The sequence below is a fragment of the Nelumbo nucifera genome, chromosome 2 (genome assembly GCF_055504915.1).
Source record: "Nelumbo nucifera cultivar China Antique chromosome 2, China Antique-T2T, whole genome shotgun sequence".
In the NCBI taxonomy this organism is placed as follows: Eukaryota; Viridiplantae; Streptophyta; class Magnoliopsida; order Proteales; family Nelumbonaceae; genus Nelumbo; species Nelumbo nucifera.
The window spans coordinates 50,030,569-50,041,563 of record NC_142650.1 but is presented as its reverse complement, the minus strand read 5'-3'; the positions used below and the strand labels follow the sequence as shown (position 1 = coordinate 50,041,563).

The 10,995-nt window shown below is 42.0% G+C and overlaps 1 pseudogene; it reads right to left on the bottom strand.

The window, feature by feature from the left end:
• Window positions 1–3,698: 3,698 nt before the first annotated feature.
• On the bottom strand, window positions 3,699–5,010 carry LOC104601071 (transcription factor PCL1-like; annotated as a pseudogene).
• Window positions 5,011–10,995: the final 5,985 nt, after the last annotated feature.

The following is a 10,995-nucleotide window of genomic DNA, read 5'->3' as shown; positions in this document are numbered from 1 at the left end:
CTTGTTTAGCAGTCTTTATCATGGACATTAGCTTATTAGATTAAAGATCAATTTACATATTGGTTTAAGCTGCACAGCAAAGATTCCCATTATAACAGAGTTTCAGTGGGAACCTCAGGAGAATTTGTTTTTGCCTTGATGCACAATCACACTGGCGCCATCCTCATTCATCTGTCATCTGTGCTTATTGTTTGCACTCCTATGCATATTGCCACTTCTGTCTTGTTGTCGGTACCTCAGAATTCCGTTATGTACAGAAATGTCTATCACAAGTTCACAACTCAGATGGAACCCTGCCATTTAGCATTTTGAGTCTGGAATCTGGGCACGTTATCCAGGAAAGGTTCTATCTCTGCACCACCAGTTGTATTCGAGCAGTGTTCCTGTGGACAAATCTCGACTCCCTAGGCCTCTACCACTACAGCAACTAGCTTTTAAGATTCTAAAGAGGCTGAGGATAAGATGCTTGTCCTGACATACCAATATTATCCCTTTGGTGGGCCCAAACGATGGAATCTTTTTCATAGCATATAAGAAGCGAGCAAGTAAAAGTGTAAAACCTTAACAAAATCTAGCTGCTTCCCCAAACATCATTACGCTAGGACAAGAGAAAGGCTCTACATGGTCATGAGTCATGACCTAATTCCAAGTTGCTACCAAATACCAAAACTGCTACAAATGGACAATTACAGGAGCATTCAGTGGATCCACATGGATTTAAGTTAAACGACAGGAAAATCAAGGGCTGGTTGAGGAAGATTCATACCTGTTCCTAGTGTTCAGGAGATGGTGAGCAGTTAGCCGCACTGTGTTCCTGACAGGTACATAGAAGAGCACGTGCGCAGGTCACTGCTGCTGATCCTTATCCCATTTCATCAGAAATCCCAATAATAGATTTCTACTGCTTGTGAGTGAAAATGAAGATGAAAGAAGAGAGCTGGATCTTGGTTCCAAAGAATGGAATTTCTTGCAGATGAAGTGTCACATGAAGCAAAAACTGCTCTAGCAGAGGTTTTCAAACTTCCTTTGGAAGAGAAAATGATTTTTTTTTTATGAATAAGAGAAAATGAAATATTCAACAACAGTAGATGATCTTTCACTCTCAAACAAGAAGAAATTGGACTGAATTGGACCGGAATGACTCTAACTGACACTCCCACAAGTTCAGGAAGCTGGAATACTGGCCAATCACAGTACCGGGTTTCAATTTTTCATGTATGTTTTCTTACTTCCCTTGATACATAAATCAGGGGAAATAATTATTAGTAGGAATATATCCAGAAAGTTTGAGCAATTTACTTTAGAACTTTTGCTCAAATAAATAACCATTCTGAGACCTTTCCAAGGCAACAAAATCAAGTGATCTTGAACATCCATGAGCTACTAAACCAGCCAAACTACTTTTCACCTTTTTTTTATTGATAACTACTATTCACCTTGTTCCCAGCTTGATTTAGTTCTTGGTGTCAGCCCACATTCAAATGCTAGCGCTATAACCATACTGCAATATGATGAGATAACAAGTCTCCAGATTCAGTATTACGGAGGCTAGGTTCCTTCAGAACCAGTCCTAATACACTAAAATATATATTAGCCATGCAATATAAAAGTTACTAAATAAAACCCAAATTCATTTTTTTTCTTCTATCCTGTTGATATGTATCATGGATATGGTAACTCTTGATCCAATGAATTACAAACTGATTTAGAGAATTGCCAGTGTCTTTAACGTATATAGTTTTTCTACTTTTGACAACTAATTAGTTTTGATGGCGTTCATTTTGATAAAGACGTAAGAAAATAGAAAAAACATTTTCACCAAGTTCCCACGCAGAGTTGATATAACATACATCTCAATGCTTTATTGGAACAGAGAACATATCTGACTAACAAGTTCACCAATCTAAACAATATCAGCAAGGAATCCGGATACTATAACATAAAGCATTATCTTGTACATAAAACCGGATCTTCAACTGAACGATGTTTGTAATATAGTATCATTTATATAATAATTCATTATCTTACATGTCATACTTGCTGGACTCCTTTTCCTCCTCATTCATCCCAAATTTCATGCATTGTCACTCATAGTATTTCTTATACCAGAGAGCATCTACAAGTGCTAAAAACTAACATATGATACCATTGCTTACTAAGTTCAACATTTTCGGGGACAACCAATTCTTCATTCTGAACCATGTCAATCTACTGTTAAACACATAAGCCTTCTGTAACTGCAACTTAATCATTTTCTTGGTCATGTAGGCATGGAGTAATGGGATATATAAAATGTGGAACTGTCATAATTGAGAAGAAGACAAGAACATCTGTTGCAACAATCATGTATCTCAATTACCTTAGATATATTTTGGAGAGAAAACTAGATGGAAAAGAACACACTTGGTTATAGTAATCAGTAAATGAATAGCAGTTGCAGACTTGCAGGGATATCATGTTTTTCAGTGGCATGTAAGTTTACATTTCAACAAAAGCTTATTTGTTACTTTCTCCTTGTCACAAAATCAAATCCACAATATGGAATTCATCTAATGACTTTCACTATAAGAACAAGGACAGAAGGCTATATAAAATCTAAAAGTAAACATCCTGCATTTTCATCTAAATTTGACACATGATAATCTTTATGCTGTACAGTATCAGCTTGTTTTGTCAATTGAATCATCTTGTACATTCAAAAAGTCACAAAGATCCTGACTGCCTAAAACTTTCCATTTTGGAAGGTTCACTTTGATAAAACTGGATGGCCACCACAATTTCAATAACATAGATTTAACTAGCTTGATTGGTGACACTGCAAGAAGGAAAGATGACAATGAGAGGAAAAAGGTGGACCAAAGTCCTGATATGTTTGAAGTTTTGTCAACCAACTCATATCAACTTCAAGTGAACTTCAGTTGCTATTATATTGATCAAAATAGCAACAATAACAACCAGTCAACAACTTGAGTTGCTGCAACAAGCACTACTATTTAATGATTTAAGAGAGACCCAAGTTCCTCCATTTCATAAATGCAAGACTAAGAAAGCTCAAAGCTGCAGTGATGCAACTCAGGTCGAAAATCCAACCCAATAACCCCATTCAGCCTAAGAATCAACACAAATTTAACCTTGGTCTGAATTAACATAAATTGAACCCTGTCAGAGAGTTTGAGTGAAGGAGGCAACACTAATACATCCATGCCTCCAAAAATTTTGTAATCTAGACAGAAGAATGGGTGCCGAGATGTTAAAGAAGAATCTGTTGCTAAAATCATGGAACATTTCTCTGCAGCAAAGGAAGATGTAAAATGAAGAGATTTTAGGAGCAAATTTGCATGTTGCTGTCTTCTATCCAATGAAAAACAGAGCGTTTAGTAGAAAAGAAATGTTTGTAAGGTTGCTGTTCATCAGTGTACCCACAGTTACATACCTAAGAGCTTGTCTTACTTGGGTTAACCCCTCTCCATTCAGTCCTCGACATACACTTTACAACTCGAAGAAGAAAAACTATATGAATTCAAAATCCAAGTCCTGTCATGAAAAATACAAAACTATAGTTTTGACTTCTTTCATCCACTATCAATTCTGTATTATTATCTGATAATTGAGAGCTACTACAAAGAATACTAAAAAATTAGAAATAAACAGTGAAGTAGTAAAAGTTGAAGAAAAATGAGAGAGTCGCCTCTCTGGTGTAAATGAAAAATCTGAGATTTTTTATTTATCATTAGGAGTGACACGAGGATAGGACACAATACAACCGAACTTATTACCAGACCAGTCTTCACTGCTTCTCCCTGAACATGTTATAGGGATGCGACTCGAAACCGTGAAATGCGGTAGCAGCCGGATTTCCGACAGGTATCCCCATATGGCCGTGGGCATGGGTCACACCAAGGACCGGAATGGGCATCATGGGTGGTGGATAAGGCATCGGAAGTGGCATGTGCCCGTGGCCGTGGGGAGAGGGCTCGTGCAAGCTCTGAGGCACAGGGGTCGATGCAAAAAGATGGTCGGAAGAGGATGGGCCCTCGTCATTTGACAGGCCCTGCATCCTCTTGAGGTAGAGACGATACTTCTGGAGGTGGCTGGCGACGTTCTCCCGCGTCAGACCCTCCACGTTCATCAATTGCATGATGGTCTTGGGCACGGCGTTCTTGATACCCAGATGCGAAACGACATCGACAAATCTCTTGTGGAGCTGAGGAGTCCACACCAAGCGCGGCCTCTTCAAGGTGCGGGCAGAGTGATCATCCATAGAATTCTCGGTTCGCAAGGCCGAATCTGCCTCTTCGGCGCTCTCAGGTCTCCGTACCTTGCGCGAATCGGAGCCATCCTTGGCGGAAAATCCAGCATCGTTGTCATCCCCTTCAATGACCATGGCATCGCGGGTTCTATCCTCGGTGAAGGAAGGTAACGACTTGAGGTGATTGGAAGAGATAGACTGCGAAGACTGGCGAGAGAGGCTGGATAGGGTGTTGTGAGAGGCACGATTGACATCGATGATGCTTCGACAAGGCTCGGGGGTTATACTGAAAGCGGAAGCGAGCTCCACAGGGATCAAAGACTGAGACAAGGGGGTGAGATCATCGGCGGTGGGCAGGCCGACTTCCCACTCCTGCACTCTTGCCTCGTCTCCACAGCTAAGACCGTCATCAAACGGGGTTGTCTGTACCTCTTCACCCATTTCTCCGTTGCTCTTAATTCTAGACAGAAATAGAAGCCACTAAGGCATGTTCAGAAGTCAACCGAAGTATGAATTCGTGAAAAGAGAAGAAAATATTAGGGTTTTCAGAATCCAGGAAGCCATGAGAGGAAATAAAGGAAAAAGTCTTATCGAGTTGAACAAACTTGAGTTTCGTTTTTCTTGGAATGGATAGCAATCTATGGGGATTTGGGATTGGAGAAGGAGGGAGAAAAGAGAAGGGGAAGAAGATTGGAGTTTGGTGGTTGTTGCGGGCCTTGCGGGTATCGGTAATGGAAGATATTTTGACTAAATGGATTAAATGAAATAAAGAAAGGAATGCTCTTTTTTACTTTATGGAGGGAAAACAGAGAAAAAGTGCAAATATCTGATTCCTGAGCGCTCTTGTCCAAGCGCCCACGTGGACGTCTTAGCCCGATATTTTTGATTCGCTTTTTTTAAGGGTAAATTACATGGACCCCCGTACTGACAAAAGAGCCTGCACTTATTTTACGACAAAGGCCCTTGAACTTTAGCTGTTAGACAAAGACGTCCTCCACGTTAACGTTCCGTCAATTAACTTTGAAAAAAATTTCATTTTACTGTTTAAAGTCTTCTAAATGTCCAAATTTCTAATTTATTTTATCGAAACTTATCCAAGCCCCATATGCTCTGCGGTCTGCAATCTGCATTATGGATTCATGGCAGCATCTTGCGGTGCTATGGGCTTATCCGCAAGTTCGCTGGAGACGAGAAATACGTCACCGTATTTGATTGGCTCTTGCTTATTGTGACGCCCTGTTCTTGAGACTGCAAATCTTGCTCACCTTTGATTCCTCTGTAACTGCGTTTCTTGCTCTCTCTGGGGTCTTTGAGGTAACGATTTCGATGTGAAGATAAATTAAGTTTCTTAATTATCCGCGTATATCAAACTATCAATTGTTGTGTAGCTTATCACTTATATAAGCAATAATGATGCAGGAATTAATCGGGCAGTACTACAGCTCGGAGGAATCGCACGAGTCCTTCGGATACCAACTGGAGTAGCTCTTGCACTTGACTGCACAGTTGATAAGTCGGTCAACTATCAGCTCTACCGAATTATGTTTTGCATAGATAAATCTACCTCTGAATTCATGGAATTCATGGATTAAATAGAGACCTATTCTTCCCTCCAACACGGCGTAACCCAGTCAAGATTAAGAACCAATTCAAGCACGCTACGGGAGCAAACACACTACTGTGCAAAGTAGACGCTGAACTGAAGCACGGTTTTGATGCCATCGGTCGTGTGTTGATCGGACGGATGAAGGGTCTGAATTGTATCCTTCTGCATTCTCGTATTTGCTAGTGCCTCCAATTATATCAATCTGAGACTCTAGGGGTTGCTGTTCGGTGGACACTACGGTGTCATCCCGATAATCACCGCCATGGGCCCATTGAACAGTGTCGCAAGCATCATTATCAGGAGTAATTTGGTCTTTCGAATGTTATTACGATACAGGGCATTTCTGAATAGATAGATGACATCTCAGCATCAAGTAAACTGATTATCTCGGCAGAGCTATTAGTACTACATCGTCAAGGGCCGATACCTCGGTGATGGTTTAAGGGACCTCACTGTGAGGGGCGACCTCCTTCAAAAACCACCTGTCGAGCTAAATAAGGTATAGGTAATGAGCTATGAAGTGTGTTCGTCAACTTATTCCTTAAACCAGTTATTGAGATTAAATTCTTCCGAATAACGACACTCAACCATTAAACCCACCTACCCGCATTGTCCGCATTTAAATTGATCGAACAGACCTTAACCCTCTATGCCGATCACGTAACTAACTGAGATATCCTCTTGAGAGGGTTTTTTATCTAAAAACAAAAGTTCAGGGGAGCCTTAGTGACTTTGTCTAAAAAAATGTAGGTCCACTGATCTCATAGTAAAGGGTATATGTAATTTATTCTTTTTAAAATTTTTTTCCATGGTCCAATCGAGCTCAGATCTGATACAAATTCTGTCCCGACAAATCCAAATCCTTACACTCGCCACATCGAAAACATCTACAATGAAACGAGATATTCTCAATGTACGGCTGCAGTGTGCTGTTGATACAATATTGAGACTGTTGGAACTTGGAATCGTTTGTTGGTAGCAAATCGATCGTTTATTTACTGCAAAGTTTTAGCGAGTCTTTTGACATTTTTATCACAAATCACACGATCGTGAGAATTCACAAAACTCATGTCTTGGAAGGGAGACGTTACATTACTGGTTACCGTAAGTTTGACGATTTCCATCGGCGCGCCTCACAAAATATCTCAGTCGTGTATTGAGAACATCTCGCAAGATATTTTCAATACACGCTGAAATGTCTATGTGAGGCGCTGATGTGATTTCAAGTTTAGACCGAGGGGAAGGAGAACAAGAACAAGTGAACAACCCTAGTGCCGACTGCCGAAGAGACCGCGATAAAAGAAGTCTTCTGAGTTCTGACTCATCGCACTTTTAGGTGAAATCACTTTTCTTTCTTTCGCAGGACAGATGAGAAATTATGGTGATTGGAGGACAGCTGGCAACCGGGTTGGCGGTATTTCGTCTGGTTTGAGCGGATACGGATGGGCTTTGCTTTACTTGTCCGCTAGGGAAAAAGACTTTTTGCCCGCGGCTGTGTTGCATCCGGACCCATTAACATACATGCTCATGATATTTTTTTGGGTAAAATAATTTTGGATAAATTTTTTAAAGTAATCTTATGGTTTAGTTAATTGATTAAATTTATTTTTATTATTTGAAATTTTTACAATTAACTAATACTTTCTTTATTGTTAGCGTCCGTTAACAAAAAGACTAAAATGATTATTTTACCCTTTTCTTTTTCAAAAAATTTCAAAATAATATCAGAGAATTCCTAAACCGAGTAATTTGTGCTTGTTCGGTTCACTTAAATCAGAATGAGTTTGTGGGAAGGTGGTGATATGTGATTGAGGGATTAACGTCCTGGTTGAGAAGGGTGCAGTTGTCCATAATGCGTGTGGATTGGGAATGGTATTGACGAATACGACAGCGAGTAGGGAGGAGATGGTGGCCCACAACCATTTGCTCCTTGGCAGTGGTGGTGGTGGTGGGGAGGAAGATAGGAGATCTAATCAAGGAATACGCCTGACCTAACTCGAATCCAACGGCATTACTTAGTGGAACTGTGTTAAATATATGATCATCGCCAGTAGTGGCAGCACTTAATTTGAGAGGGCCAAACGTGGTGACGCCTCAAATCTGTTTTTGCTCACAGCATTTAAGCTTTGACATTTGGAAGAAAGAATTGAAATAGAGGTTGAGACTTCCAATTTAAAGACAAATAATTGAGAGAGAGAGAGAAAGGGGGAAAAGAAGAGGAGCTCACAGTGAAGCCGAACTGAATAGGACCCAAGGCGACGATGAGGACACAGAGAATGGAAACGGAATTGTCACGAATGACTTGAGTGGAAGAGCCGAGCTTATCCAACATACTCGATTGCCTGGAACTCATCCGGTACCAGCTCCCCGTATGGAGGAACAACTTCCGGAGATCCCTCTCATCATCGTTTTCTTCCCTAAAACTCATCCATTGTCTTGCTCAGTGGTCACCACCGCCGCCGCGTATGTTAGAAGTGAGGTTCAGATGTACAATGAGTCGGTAATGGAAGATGATCATGATTACAAAGGTCTGTTGTGAAGGTAGCGGTGGTAAGGATCGAGAAATTAAAAAAGATTGAATGAGTAGTGATGGTGTGCAATCCGGTCACTCCTATCTGGCATTTGCGTGGCTCCTGAAAGGTACCTAAGATGGAGAAGATGAGGGACCCCCGGGGGCTTGTCCGACGGGAACACTCCGACGCTTAAGTTAGAGTTCTGTGAAAAATGCAAAGAGATGAAGAAAGCTAAGAGTGCAGACAACGCGAGTATCGGAAAGTTACCTCTGTCCTTTGGGATTGGGCTACTTATAACAGAATTCTGTCGAATCAGGCCCACCTACCTTTGACAGTGCAGGTATAACCGCCACTGTCGTCCTGCCGCAGCCGTTACAACCAGGGTTGAGGTGGCATGTGCAGGGCCGTCGTTGCAAGGTACGTACCTGTCAAGTGTAAGACACCTTCTAAAGGTGGCGGGCACAACACTGTCTGACGAGAGACGTGGTTGCAGTCTACAGGTTTGTCAGGTACGGTGGTCGGGTAGGAAGCCTTCCTGTGATGTGCCGAACTGCTCTTCTGCGAACTACCCTGTACCGAGCTACCCTGCAAGTGGCGAGCTGCCTGTGGCAAGCTACACCGAGCTGTCTGGCCCGAGGTGTCTCTACCTCGGGGTATCTAGAGGCGGATCGGGGTGTTCCTGTTTGGGAGTGAACTAAAATCCACTGGGAGGAGCTCGGGCATTAGGAAAGGTCAAGGGGCCCTGAGCTCGGAGGTAGCTCGGAGCGCCTCAGCCTTGGGAAGGAGGTGCAAGCCAGGCGGCTCTCGGCGAGTAGCCTAACCCGCCGAGTTGCCAGACTAAACTCGGTGAGCCCTTCCCACCGATTTGCGGTTAAACTTGTTGTGCTATCACACTGAGTCATCGCTTGAGTAAGGTCATGCCCACATGTACCCGTGCTACAAGGTCGGGCCAAATCACCCTCCATCAAGTAGAGTGATAAAACAAAACTTAATAAAATGGATCAAAGAGCCAGGTTGGCGACTTGGCGTGTCGTGTCATCCGGTTCCTCTTTTGCTCCTTCCTCCATGATCGTTGCCTGTGTTTTCTGTCCTCCCAAGAAAACCTAATTTTCTTCCTCCGATCTCCACCAAATCTAGCAAAGCTTTCTCTTGGACGTTTCAGCTTCAAGAATCCAATCTTTATTGGACATTTCAGCTTCAAGAATCCAATCGGTCTGACCTGCAAATGTCAAACTTCTAAAGGTATTGATTTGTCTTGTAAAACATATATTTTCCCACCAGAAGTTTCTCTCTCTGAATCTAAGTATTCCCGTCGAGCTCCTCCATTTGGGTTGGTAATGGAAGAGTTCAGAAGACAGGTAGAAAAAATTGTTTTGGCTTCTTATTTGACATGCAAATGTTAGACTTCTTGGTCTTTCAATCTTCGAGGTTAAATCTTTTGTTGAGAGAGGTGGGGGGTAGAATTGGGTTTTAAAATATATATCACGTACGAATGAGTTTTGACAGAATATTAACGAACCTTAACGGTAAGGGTAGAGTTAGTCAATTGTCAAACAATAAGGGTAGTTTAAGAAGTTTACCCAATAATTATAAACCTCTCCTGTGTTTTAACCATAATAAAAGCATCCCTTGACGTTTAAAAAATGTGAAAATGCTTTCCTTCCATTAGTTTTCTTGACAGAAAATGTTAATATTAGTATACAAAGCGTTTGTTTGGCATCAATTCCATTACTGTAGAAAATGGTGACACATCAGCGCCACGTTAGAAAAATTGGTGCTCCAAGAAACGTCAATATGTTTGGAATCGTTTTTCCATAAAAAACAATTCTCCAAGTCACGCCTTGGAAATCGAGAAGGCATGGTTTGGAGCAACACCGAATTCGACGTTTTCTCATATTGGAGCTCGTTGAAGCCAACGAGGACATGTTGTGGCAATGACATGGACTTCCTATAATTGATACCAGAGCTGAAAACATGTATGGAGCATTGGTACCGGTGGTGCGTGATTTGGTTGCTCCCTGTTGGATGGCAGCTCGAACATCGGTCTGCTTACATGGTTGGTCGAACTGCAAAGAAACACTACCAAAGAACCCGGGGTGGGCACTCCGATGCTTAAGTTAATGGAGAGTGTAGAAGCGAGCTTGAATGCTTGTGAGTAAGAGAGCTAGAGAGCTAAATCGTGCGTACCTTTTGAGGTTGGTAGTGATGCCCTTATATAGGTGAGTTGTTGTAGGCCTCACGAAACATATCCAAGATCTTTGGCCCGCGTTACCTGGAGTTCATTTTGCACCTGAAGATGGACTTTGTATGAGCTGATAAGGCTTATCGAGTTTGTCCGATCTGGGGCAAGATAAGGATAAGGCTTGCTGACATGCAGTGTGATCCCTGAAAGGTCAGAGATAGTTGACTAGCTTCTAGAAGTGGGCTATGTGGCATCTCGGCAGGTCGAGATACCATGAACAGCTCGGACCTCAATCTTGCCCGTGGTACCCAAGATATCTAAGCTGACATGTCCAACTGAGGTGTTGGAAAGTGTTGAGTTGTCATCCAATCATCAAGTCACACCACATGTCCACTTGTTAACAGGTCAAGCCAAATTACCCCTCATCAGGTACCAAACAGAAGGT